General features: G+C 39.7%; 1 long non-coding RNA gene across 1 annotated transcript; it reads left to right on the forward strand.

Annotated features, from left to right (window-relative positions):
* Window positions 1–2,128: 2,128 nt before the first annotated feature.
* On the forward strand, window positions 2,129–11,226 carry LOC137341104 (uncharacterized). Its single transcript, XR_010966960.1, has 2 exons — window positions 2,129–2,193; window positions 9,620–11,226. It is a non-coding gene; the product is annotated as an uncharacterized lncRNA (long non-coding RNA).
* The last annotated feature ends 279 nt before the right edge of the window (window positions 11,227–11,505 follow it).

Genomic DNA, 11,505 nt, shown 5'->3' on the forward strand with positions numbered 1-11,505 from the left:
ACTTAACTGGACCAGCCACATAAATACTGTGGCTACAAGAGCAGGTCAGAGGCTGGGTATTCTGTGGCGAGTGACTCACCTCCTGACTCCCCAAAACCTTTCCACCAATCTACAAGGCACGTGTCAGGAATGTGATGGAATACTCTCCACTTGCCTTGATGAGTGCAGCTCCAACAACACTCAGGAAGCTCTACACCATCCAGGACAAAGCAGCCCGCTTGATTGGCACCCCATCCACCACCCTAAACATTCACTCCCTTCACCACTGGCGCACTGTGGCTGCAGTGTGTACCATCCACAGGATGCACTGCAGCAACTCGCCAAGGCTTCTTCGACAGCACCTCCCAAACCCGCGACTCTACCATCTAGAAGGACAAGGGCAGCAGGCACATGGGGACAACACCACCTGCACGTTCCTCTCCAAGTCACACACCATCCCGACTTGGAAATATATCACCGTTCCTTCGTCGTCACTGGGTCAAAATCCTGGAACTCCCTACCTAACAGCACCGTGGGAGAACCTTCACCACACTGACTACAGCGGTTCAAGAAGGCGTCTCACCACCACCTTCTCAAGGACAATTAGGGATGGGCGATAAATGCTGGCCTTGCCAGTGACGCCCACATCCCATGAACAAATTTTTTTTAAAAATAGCTATTTTTCTCCAAGGGAATCGAGGGTTATGGGGATCGGGTGGGAAAATGGAGTTGAGGCCAAAGATCAGCCATGATCTTATTGAATAGCTCGAGGGGCCATATGGCCTACTCCTGCTCTTATTTCTTATGTTCTTATGAAAGGTGCCCCTGTTTTCTGGTCTCTCCTCATAACTGAATCTACGATTTCAATTTTCTTTATTTGGTTAAGGCTCAACACAGCAGAAACCAGAAAAAGATTGCCCTTAATCATCCGAAGATGAAGATTTGAATGTTCAATAACAGTGATGACCGATTCATAGGGCATCATTATGGCAATCATAGACGTACAAAAAAACATGTAATGGGCCTGATGCTCACTCAGTCTCACCGTGTGCAAGAAGTGACAATAAGATCTTGTTCTCCCTTCATTACCAAATAGCAATATTTTTCATCAAATTTCAGTTTCATATTTTCATTCACATTTGTTTAATACTGACATGTTTAAAAGATTTTTTTACTATTATTCTTGTATAAGTGGAGTCAATATACAGAACATAAATATTTTTAATAAGGATCTAATACAGATGACTGAAATTTGATAATTATTTTAATCAACCATGGAACAAAAAAAGGGAAGAATGAATAGCCGTGGCCGTGTGGCTCAGTTCAGTTTGATCCAAGTCCATAGAATCCAAATGAAATTTGAGCTGTTAACACTCTTACACTCTAATCCTGTTCAATGACTAAGTGAAAAGTTGATTCAGCTCCAAGTTTCCATCTTGTGACTGGAAAAAAAAAATCCAAACCTACCCAAGCACATTGAACTGAGCGGGTACAGATACGCTCAGATTTCCAGCCACGTTTTGTCCCCATCCCTGCAAAAAAAAGACTTGACTTTTAGGAAACAAATCAAATTTTAACTCGAGATGTTCTAAGAATGTAGAATTTTGAATTAATTTGATTTTTATTTTTGTACCAAAGATTTGTCGAACAAAATCTGTGATTGTCAGAAATTAATGAATGCAAACATTTTAAGCCTTTGGAAGCTGAGAGGTTTGGGCACGTTCATGGCCACAGTGCCTCTGTCTGTGTAAGATGCACAAAGACGGCTTTAAGCTCCCGCACTGTATCTGAGGTATTGGCAGCCTTGGCCTCAGCTGGATTGACTCTGTCAGAGAAAAGGCGAATGGAAGACAGCTGAAACTGCAGACTATACGGAAGAGAAATGAGTGGTGCCGGGTTATCGTAAGGCCTCAACCTTAGACCAAAGCTAAATGAGAGTTAATGATCAGTGATAACTGGCAGCAGGCGTTGAACTGAGTGACTGACGAGGGTGATGTCAGTGACTGTGTACACTTCTGTCGTTATTGCTGCCGGAGGAAAACTGTAACCATTGTCTTTCTTGGGCTATTTCTATTTTTTCTGTTACAGTGTTGGGCCTGCGTAACCAGCTCATCTGAACGATGCATCAGAACATTACCCTGCCAATACCATATTGCTTGGGTTTCCAGTCGGGATTGTAATCTGTTGCTAGACAGTGTCAAGAGCCTGAGCCTGGTGAGTGAGGCGAAAAAGAGCTGGCATAGTGGTATTTTTATTCTACTGAGTTCAATTACAACTAATTGATATCATTTGTCATTGGAATATTGTACTTGCAGTCAAAAGATGTTATACTTTCATTTTACAATTATCAGTCTTTATAATATTTTCCAACAAATGTTACATTGCAAATTTTAATTCTGGTTGTCTAACGTCTTACATTTCTTCTCCTTCACTGATGTGGAATCAATTGTATCCACATTTTATTTTTGCTTTAAGTTGTTGAACGACTACTTATGTACAGTGATGAGAGTTGGGTGGAGTAAAATCCCAGTGACAGAGTGGAAAGAAGAGGCGAGAGGGGATCCCCAAAATCGTAGGCAAGCTTGGAAGGTGCACTTTAATTGGGCCAAAATCCTCTTGTATTAAAACAGTTTTCTTTTACTGTGTCCTGTGAATTTCAATGCAAAGGTTTTATCCAATTTATAATCTACTGTTACTATCATAGCTCCGTAGGATGCATGGTGTAACTTGACTATAAACTATTGTTTCTTGGGTAATCATTTATTAATGTGCATAAACAGGTTTTTGAGAAAACAATGAGTTAATTTAAATCAGTATGAAGGAAATAAAAAGGCTTTTTGAAAGTTTTTTTATATTCATTTGCAAATTATATTAGACTGAAGCAAAGCACATTATTGATCTATAAAGGGTAACATTGATAAAAATGTTTTGTGATGCTTTGTATACTCTCTGCAAGAGGACTTAGATCATTTACTTGGCATTAGCAAGTTGCTTATTTCCTCCCAGATCATTTATTTCCACTGTGCACGTAAGGTTTTGTTCTATTAACACACATTTTCTCCATAAAATGTTGCTTGTTTTGGCTTTGATAGACTAGCAGCAAAAGCCTGATTTCAACCATAAAAGGAGCTGAAATTGTTCACACACTGGACACTATTATCTACAGCTGCAACTTATTACAGGGATGGGGGGCGGGGAGAGAGGGGGTTGGAGTAATTGCTTTTTGTCAGACTGCATTATGTTCATCTGTGCTGGAAGTACTTAATTGTAACAGAAACAATTAGGTCTACAGAAAAACAGTGCACTTGAAAAGCTTAGAACAATCGGCCAATAAGCAGGGCAAAATAACAGTCGCAGCAATGGAAAAATTCCCTGTTGCACCCATTCCAGCCATATGATCATTGCGGAGCATTCTGCCAAGCTGAGGTTATCTCAGCTCATTGGCACCAACTGTTTCAAAACTTTAAAAAGGGGTCTTCTCAATGCCCACTGTTCTTTCAGCTGGATGATTTGATTCTGTTTATTTTCATTTGGGCTGTTTAAAAGTTTATAAACTGTGGACAAAACACCCACAAAGTTCTTAAAGTGCTCACATAAATAACCCAACAGCAAGCGCTAACATTTGCTGTAGCCCGTATGTGCAAGTCATGAAAACACAAGGAAATTGTGATTAGCTTTAAAGCTCAAAAAATCAACCATGTGACTCTCTCCCTCGGGAACTGTGCTGCCCAAGCACGTTGCCTTTATTCATTTAGGCTGTTAAAGAGCTGAGTTATGAGAGCCGTGTCACATTGAATACATTTGTAATGTGTACTGTAAGGCATTAGGAGATAAAATTGCTCCGTATATTGCAGCATGTGCACATGCTAAGTGTGCACGAAGTGTAGTAATCTTGGGGTAGTTTTCCATTTTACTGCCTGTGTGTGAAGCATCACTTGGGCCAAGCACAGGGGAAAATCAGGTGGGCTCTGTTACACATGCACTATCTTCCCTGCCTGATTTTGGAGAGACTAGAGAAGCTGGGATTATTTTCTTTAGAGCATAGAAGGTTAGAGGAAATTTAATAGAGGTGTTCAAAATTGAGTGGTTTTGATAGAGCAAATATGGAGAAACTGTTTCCACTGGCTGGAGGATCGGTAACCAGAGGACACTGATTACGCAAAAGAAGCAGAGGTGAAATGAGGAGAATTTTTTTTATGCAGTGAGTTATGATCCGAAATGCGCTGCCTGAAAGAGTGGTGGAAGCAGATTCAATAGTAACTTTCAAAAGGGAATTGGATATATACTTGAAAAGGAAAAATTTGCATAGCAATGGGAAAAGGGCAGGGGAGTGGGACTAATTGGATAGAGCCGGCACAGGCACGATGGGCCGAATGACCTCCTTCTATGCTTTATGATTCTCCTATTTGCACTCTGTCCAGGCAATGCTTTGTGCCAAGGAAATAAAAATAAAAATCTACCTCTTCCTTCAGCAATTGGGACTGGTAGATATTATGCTGGATGGGCAACTAGTTGCTAGCTTGTAGGCGGAGGGTCATTATCAATGGGAGTAGACCTGCATGGGGACAGGTCACGAGCGGAGTCCCACAAGTCTCTGTGTTGCAACCATTGCTGTTTCTAATCTTTATTAATGATTTGGATGAGGACGTTAATGGAACCAACCATAAATTTGCAGCTGACACAAAAATATGCACAGGAGTTGAGAATTTAGATCAAATAAATAGCTGACGGCCACTTTAGGTAATTTATGGAAATGGGCCCTTATTGTGGCAGAAGTCCTTCAATGTGGATTAGTGTGGTGATTTACATTTGGGTCTGTAAACTCCAGATGCATTTAATGCAGGGGCATCTGCTAAATTTTACAGAAAAGGAGAGTGACCTGGGGGTTGTCATTGATAGATCCTTGAAGGCACTTTGGCAGCATGACAAGGCCATTGGGAAAACAAACTGGGTTTCTGATTGTGTTGCTAGGACAAGACCAGATAAAACTAAAAACACAGGGAATGACTTTCCCCACCATTCTCAGCACATTAACGGTGTATAATCGACCTAGGAAATTTTCTGAGCAAGGAAAATCAGGCAGAACTCATAGCGCAGGATACCAGGTTTAGAGCTGCCTTTAACCAGAGTGTGCTGTGAAGAGTTAGTTGTTCAGGTTTTGCTTTAAGAGGATGAAGAGTGTGCTGGTTTCTAGAGTGGGCAATGAATAAAAAGAGAGAGCACCTGGTGTGTTACATTGTCCGCCCTGGTGAGGTTAGGAATTGTAAATTACAGTGTGTGCGTTTTTCAAACAAAAAACTTTTTAATTCACTTTTCGCAGAAACATACTGCCATGTTTCATGCTTTTTGACCATTTTTCTACTGAAAGGATTTGTAAATATCTTGCGTGTGTTTAAAATTCACCTTAAAGTACTATGTTGCTAAGGCAAAGTGGTGTTTATATGTTAATGAGCCAGGCATTGGAGACATGTTCCCCAATGACCAGGGTCAACAGTTAATTTGTTATGTCATTTGCAACTTCCTACAAACATCTGCACCTATTATTATTGGGATAACTTAATTCTTTTTGAGCCTGGTATGGGGTATCTGCTGGAAGTTAGTGAGTCTGGATGGTCTGCTGAGAGAAAGGCAAGGAAGACCTAGGCAGTTTGTTGTAAGACTAATACCAACCAAGCCCAAGGAAGCCTTGATCTGTTTCAATGTTAGATTAATCAAACCAAGCATCAGTTAGCCTGCTAACCCAAGGCAAGGCAGTGAGGTTTATCTTTTTTCTGAATCACAAGTAAGAGCTTGAAGTTAAGTGAAGTAAGTGGGATTTGATTCTAAGTGTTACTCTGCACGTTCACTCGCTGCTGGTAAAATAAAGGAGTGTAACGATTCGTATCTGTGCTTATCTCAAAGTGTTATAGATCTGACTTCCTAAAAGATTGGAGAAGAACATGTAAGGGCAATATCCAGTTCAGATCACAAGGAAATACAATGGTTACAACCCCTCCTCCCAAGTTATGGTGGTGTATGGTTAGATATTGGGCAGTACAGGCACACTCCTGAATGTAAGATGAGGGAATTGTTTACAGGAGTGACCATCGCCCCTGAGTGAATATCTAAGGCAGCCCTGAAATTTGTTACACATAGATAGAAAGAAATAAAAGAACAGAACAATATGATCAAGTTACTTACAATCTGCTGATGCATAATAAATCATATTTTGCTAATTAGCAATAATGTTCTTTCATATTGTCAATTATTATGCTAATAGCTTTTCCCTTATGCTGTATATTTAAACCTTATTTTCTAAGTTTCCTTGGCTGATCCCTTGTGACCTGAACGATGAAGCCCTTCTTGTTATCTGTCTCCTGTGTATCTCTTGAAGCTCCCACAGAGTAAACCATTATATCTCCATATGTTGTTCCACCCTATTCAGTATGTTTATCCCTCCAGTGTGAAGAACTTCATCCTTGCTTTGCTGGACTCTGATATTTTTCATCAAGAATGAGCTTTTTTTTTGTATTCTTACTTGTTAAGCTAAATTCATTTGGCCCAAAAGTGACATATCAAGAGTGTGTTGAATTTCCTTATCGAGAATCTCCTTTAACTTCTTTCATTTTAAGAGTTCTTTTGACTGATGAAGCTTTCTTCCTCTCCTAAATAATGTCTTGCATTATCGTATTAAATGTTTGTGACATTCTGCTTTGCAATGAGGAGGCGGGAGATTAAGGCCTTCCCCCAAGCACGAATTATAATTCCAATAGAATATGTCACATCTGTGTTCAGAAGTTGCAGCACGTCTTAAACTAATTGGATCCACCACCAACAATTGACTTAATTACTGTTTTTACTCTAGCAGCATTAAAAATTTGCAGCCATATTAAATCTTTCAGAATCTGTGAAAGGATGTCATACTGACTAAATCTGAATAATGCTGGACTGTTATTGTTTGTAGTGAGGCAGTGCACGAGAGTTGACCAGGGTGATGTTCCGCCTGATTTTCCTTTTACTCTCTTGGGGAAGCGCAGTGTTCTCCGGTCTGCAACCCCCATGGTGACAACAGCTCAGGCTAGGACCTGTGTGTGTGGGGATCATGAGGTCGAATCTGTAAATTGCTACAGCCCTGCTTTAAAAAAAAAATCACATTATTATAATAATAAGCAAATTGTTACTTTCAAATGAGCTGAAATATAACACAAGGTGTGTCACAGTGGACTTTGTGCTGTATTTCCAATGGTTCTGGGGTAACTAGCTTAGCAGGTAGTCCAGAAAGACGATCCTAGCTACTTTCATGAGATACTGATGCTTGGCCAAACCGGATGCATGAGTGAATTGAAAACAAATTCTAAACAACATCAAAGACTTTTAAGTTCCAAATGGTCCTAAAGCCTTTTGTTCGTTCATATTTTTACCTTAATAGAGATGTTCCAAGTTTAATTCTAATTTAAGTTTCAAATTCAATATTTGTTAACAAAACTTGAGGTAAATGAGCTTTAAACTGCATGAGACTATGCAAAACAATTTGAGAAATTGCTCAAAAACAAAAGCTTCATGTTGCCAGCTGGGCCTAATATGTTCAAAGTCCTCAATCTCAATAACTCATGATGTCTGAAGAGTCTCCATGAATAATGAACGGTCGATTAGAGAAGATGATGATGAGAAACAGAATGCCATTTTATGAAAAGCATAACATATGTGGTTTTAACAAAATCATGGGAGTGCAAGTTATGTAGCCTAACAAAGAGATACATATGTAATATACCAGTCTTGAGAAATTAATGCTAGCACTGTTATAAAGTCCAGACCACACATGGTTCCAGTTAGTACATCACATGTCTACTGACTGGCTCAGCAATTTAGACCAGCTGTTTTATTCTTTTGAAATATGCATTCTCATAGAGTTTTTTTTTGGACAACTGAATTATGGAGGTTTGCAAATACACCCATTTACTTTCTTTCTTCCTTGCCAATTTTCTCGCCTCCCCTCCTCCCTCTTGCTGGGGTCAGTTCCATGATTGTTGGCCACTCATGTCTGGTACCTCACCCAAATGGCCATTATTCACGTCTGAGTCTTGACTGAGTATCAGCACAGTACTCCACCGCTGAGATGACATCAAATTAGAATCTGATCCTCGTAAATTGATTACTCCAGAACCACTGGAAATATACCACCACTTTTGATGGCGGGGCCAACATTATTGCCCAAAATGCGAAGTGCTCTAAATCTAGTGCCTGCTGCCATGTACCTGCACTTCTTAACAGTCTAGGGGGTAGAAATTAACCTTGGGCGGAAGCCAATTGAACTGAATATCGGGCGGAGGGTATAAGTGCCGGTGTGTCAGGTAAGGTTGTGGTGACTCTGGGTCCGTGGGTTGTCATTCATCTTTTGCCATATCTGCAGATACAGAAAGATGAAATGTGTTATCAATGGGTATTCATGCCAATTTGTTAGCAAGCAGCGTACTTTAAAGTGTTGGCACCAAATTGCTGGTCAACGGAAACTTTGGTGTAAGTGATTGCATCACTGAATGTGAAGGAAAGAAGTATAGGATAAGTCCTGGGGTCAGACCATGCTTCCTGCTTTTGAACAACTTGCATCTTTGTCTGAGTTTCTACCCTGGATTAAGAGGCACTGTTCCTCCAAAAGGGAGAGAGGATGCAGTTTTGTCAGGCCACTTTCGGTGTCTGTCCTACAAAAAGCGGAGATGTGCATTGAGTAACTGACATTGATGCCAAGTCTTGTCCAAAAACACCTGTATCAGGAACCATCCTTGGGTATTGGTAGATACTTACAAGGTGCTTTACGTGCAAAGAATTGGCAGGACTTATCTTGTACAAGTGCGTGCTGAAGGAGGAGGTGCTAGGAAGTGCACATTGCAGGCAGACTAACGGGCACCCACAGGAAACTGGAGATATTGTGAACGAATGCATGCACAGGAATGAACATTTCATGCCAATAACCGTTTCAGTGGGGTTATATACAGGAAATTACAGTGCAGCTCACTGCCTTGCTATGCAGCAATGAGCCCGGATTCATTGTCTTTCTTTGATCAAATAAGTATTATTTTTGATTAAACTTCTCTTGGTGCCCTATTTTTTACTTGTCTTGTTTTCCCCCTTTTATTTTTCCAGTCCGCCCTCTTTTTAAATTGACTTTTCCCAAGTGCTCCCTATTAAGTTTATCTTTCTTGGTTACTCCCTTTTTGAATTTATTTCTCCCGGGTACTCTCTCTCACTATTACTTCTCCAGTATCGTCTTTTACTTTTCACCCCTCGGGTGCTCCTTTTATAATTTTAGCTTATTGGATGGTCTCCTTTAACTTCTACTTCTCCCTTTTTGATTTAGCTTCTCCCACCTTTGACTTTAACTTCCCTGTGCGCTTTCTTTAAATTTGCTTCTGCCTATTGCTGCTCTTATTAAAATTCCACTATCTAATTATCCCATTTCCTCCACTCCTCTTTATCTACCTGGTCTCCCTGATACTTTACACTGTTCCAAGGGGCTTGGGAGGCCGAGTAGGCACTTCTACAATGAAATTTGTCTAACTGGTCATCCAGGATTTGTTGTTTTCAGAAGACTTTAGTAACTTCTCATTGGCAGTTTTCCAGCTGTTTTTCTCACCTTTGATTTGTATGTTCCCTGCCTCCTCAGTTCCAATTTGGCTCAAAATAAAACAGCAGCAATCAACAAATCATGGAGGAAGAAGCATGATGGAAAAAAACATGATGGGAAAGAAGTGTTCCACTTAAGGAGTGCACACTACAACCAGGACTCTTGATATATTAAAAAAAATATATTTTAAAAAAATGGATAATATCACAATCAACAATGACAAGTTAGTCATTCCTACTTCTAAATAGGGAATCAACAGCTTCACACAATAGTTTCTTTAACATCTCATGTTTTTTTTTCAGAAGCAGGGACCATTTCGTCTCCTCTATCTGACATAACTTTCCAATATTTCTTCTACAGATCTTGTACAGAGATTTTTTAATTAATTCGATATATACATAGTCAGTTTCATAGAAACCTGAATCTATTCCAGATCCATTTTGTATGTACTTATATTTTTCATGCTTTTGTTCCTCTCCCTTACACGTTGTCCTCCGTCAGCCAGCAGGATAGAACAGTTTGATTTACAAACTTCGCCAGGGCTGTTCTTAATGGCACTGGGTAGTCAGTGGCAGGAGATATGCTTTGCAGGTGGGAATGAATCTTTTGTCAATTTTTCATCCCCTGGAGATAAAGCACTCCTTTGCCCTGAGACGCTCGATCAAGAGCTCTGGCTGAGCACTGTTGTAACTTGTCCATAGAAGTTAGCCAAATCTGAATGTTAGTTGAGACTAGGATTCAAACCTGAGCACTTTGAATGGGAGTCCATCGCTCTGCTCTTGTAAGTAATGGTCTATCTTCCAAATACGTACTGAAGATGCACGATGGAATGAATGTGGGACAAACTAATTATGAAATAACTTGGTAATTAAAATCTCCAGTGAAAATTTGACTTTAGTCATTCTCTCGAATATGATTAAATGATGGTAAACTGCTAAAGGCCTTTGTGTAAATTGTCAAAAATGCACTGACCACATTTTGATGAATTTCAACATTTTTAAAATTTCAATGATCAGCATTACTTATAAACTCACAGGAAAATCCAAGCGATGGATTATTTGCAGTATGTCAAATACATTTTTGTTTTATAACAAGCACACATTTGACATTAATGCCATCTGCAGTACAGACAAGGAAGCAATTTAGACCTTCAGCAAGTCATTCTGCCTTGTTGCTATTTTCATGAGAAAGGCGTTGAACTATTTTTTAATGCATGTATTTCCTTCCCATTATTGTTCGTGTTATCGCTGATGCTGGTTGTGAATCAATCAGGCTACAGACAGCATTCCTTTCAGCTCTATGGGGGTGAGTAAAATTAGAGAAATATCCACAAATGCAGATGGTGGGGGTAATATTGACTTTCGGTGATAGTGTAAAATGGACGCTATGGATTCAGTTACCCATTATAAATCTCTCCACATTTTTATTTTCACCTTTCCACTTCCCTCTTCTCCTTTATGGCTCTCCTTAAAACCCACCACTTTGACAAAGCTTATAGTCACCCCTCCTAATCTGTCCTTCTTTGGCTCGGTGTCTATTGTTTCCTTATACTTTTGTGAAGTGCCATGGGACATTTCTCTATGTTAAAGGCACTATATTATTCAAGTTGTTATCAAAATATGCATGATTAAATCTTACAAAGCTTCTCAGAGGAATAGTGAATGCTTTGGAATCCCACCTGTTAAATAAGAAAGCATCACATATACAGTTTCATCGAACTTCATATTGTCTTATTTTTCAATTGGAGCACTTTTCAAGTTAGTCAACAAGTGTTTCTGACTTCTGTACAGTAAAATAAGTCCTCTTTCTCAATGTCTTGTGGGCTTACAAACTCAACATCTGCAGTTTATGACGGTGAAGTATCAAGTTCTAATGTATCAGCTTTCTTAATGGTAGCAAGTTGCTGCGAAAATAAGCACTTTCTG

Source organism: Heptranchias perlo, chromosome 23 (assembly GCF_035084215.1).
Source record: "Heptranchias perlo isolate sHepPer1 chromosome 23, sHepPer1.hap1, whole genome shotgun sequence".
In the NCBI taxonomy this organism is placed as follows: Eukaryota; Metazoa; Chordata; class Chondrichthyes; order Hexanchiformes; family Hexanchidae; genus Heptranchias; species Heptranchias perlo.